Source organism: Notolepis coatsorum, assembly GCF_963971535.1.
Source record: "Notolepis coatsorum genome assembly, chromosome: 4".
In the NCBI taxonomy this organism is placed as follows: Eukaryota; Metazoa; Chordata; class Actinopteri; order Aulopiformes; family Paralepididae; genus Notolepis; species Notolepis coatsorum.
In genome coordinates this window covers 198,935,791-198,937,731 of record NC_140168.1, presented here as the reverse complement: position 1 = coordinate 198,937,731, position 1,941 = coordinate 198,935,791, and the positions used below count along the sequence as shown (strand labels likewise).

Here is a 1,941-nt window from a genome sequence, read left to right as displayed (position 1 = left end):
CTAAAGTGCTGGTACTGCTTGATCTGTGGCAGTGGCTTGAAGTAAGGCCCCAGATGTTCCTGCCAGTTGTAGGACTGCACGATTACAGTGCCATCTTCCTTTCCCACTAGCTGTGGTATGTTGATTCCAGCCACTGAGCTGTCCCTTACGACTGCTGCAATCTCATCAAGAGTGTTCACCTTGGTCTTTCTGAAACGCTGCTTGAGAAGCCCAAAGAAACTGTCCGGGGAAAACTTTGTGTGGCCTACAATCAGCAGGTGGAGATTGACACGATGGTGAAGACCATGTAGCGCTCGCCACGCTAAGTACCACAACATGTACTTGTTCTTGTTTTGGCCACTGCAGTTGTCACAGTGAAGGTCAACATCTGTCTCCCCAAGACCATGGTCTTTGAAGAAGTGGTGCAGGTAGCTTATGACGGCGTTGCTACCTTTGCTGGACTCCATCCCCTCATCCACCAAATAGTTGACTTGCCGTGGAATCGCCTCACAGCAAACACCGAATATGCTGCACTTGCGTGGAGCCAAGAAGTACATGGGCCCTGGTTGAAGGGGGTCTGATGGGTAGTGCACCTGCAATAAATGAATAAGGATTTTAGAAAGAAAAAAAAGGGAGCAATGCAGTAGTTATAACAATTATAACATGATGTTGTGAAAGAGGGCTTGGTATGTAGTCACCTTTTGAGCGTAGTCGAAACTGTAATGCATTGTCAAGGGCTTGCTTGCCGGTGGCACATGACCACCCAGAGAAAGACCATCACCGATCTCCTTGGCGGCTTTAAGCATGCCCTTGTAGGCAGCCCGCTCTGAGGTTACATGCGCCAGATGTTGTTCCTGCTGCTTCAGCTTTGCAGACTTCTCAGCCTCTGGCAGATTGGCACTTTTGAAAATCTGAAAAAAAAAAGTTAAGTAAATGATGATTAATATTAATAATAATAAACTGTATTTGTATAACACTTTTCATACAGAAGTTGCAGTTCAAAGTTCATAACACTGTGATGTTCACTAACCAGATAATTGTTCTTCTGACACACCCAGCAAAGATCAGACATTGGTTTGATTGCTCTGATATGACTCAGTAATTGCCTCCAGAGGGACTTAAATGTGGACAGGCCCACTGCTCGCTGGTCTGAAAGATTAATAAGAACACATGTTAGCACAATGTCATTCATTTTCAAGCTTTGTTTTTATTTGACAAAGACCTATTTGACCTATTTCTTTGACAAAGATTTGCTTACACCTACCAACTGGCATTGCCTTGGTATATAAACGCCACACAGATGCCTTCGTGACGCAAGATGGTAACAGCTGACCGGTAAAGTTCTTTTGGTGTGCCTGGCGTCCAGGGAGGTGAACAGCATGATCTTCTGCATAATTCAACACAAATTGAACTACTTTTTCGATATCTTCATATTTTATGCAATGCTTGTTGTTGTGTGGTGATCGCTTTTTTGTGCGAAGACACATGCCATTTTCTGACATGTGTTTGCTTATTGCAATCAAGCGATCCTTACCTATTCTTGGGAGAGAAGAGGGGGGGGGGGGGGAGACAGAGAGAGAGATAGTTAGATCATCATCATCACAAGTACCGGTACCTGTCTGTACCACACCCAGTCTACATGATTGTGGAGACAGAGACAGAGAAGTTAGATCATCATCATCATCAATCATCATCATCACAAGTACCGGTACCTGTCTGTACCACACCCAGTCTACATGATTGTGGAGACAGAGAGAGATAGTTAGATCATCATCATCAATCATCATCATCATCACAAGTACCGGTACCTGTCTGTACCACACCCAGTCTACATGATTGTGGAGACAGAGAGAGATAGTTAGATCATCATCATCAATCATCATCATCATCACAAGTACCGGTACCTGTCAAGTACCGGTACTTTATACTATACTATGCTACTATACTCTACTATAATGTACT

The 1,941-nt window shown here is 44.0% G+C and overlaps 1 long non-coding RNA gene across 1 annotated transcript; it reads right to left on the bottom strand.

The window, feature by feature from the left end:
- Nucleotides 1-340: 340 nt before the first annotated feature.
- Nucleotides 341-1,362, bottom strand: LOC311227759. Its single transcript, XR_014619622.1, has 4 exons — nt 1,244-1,362; nt 1,010-1,128; nt 678-890; nt 341-572 (listed from the first exon to the last, which is right to left on the bottom strand). It is a non-coding gene; the product is annotated as an uncharacterized lncRNA (long non-coding RNA).
- Nucleotides 1,363-1,941: the final 579 nt, after the last annotated feature.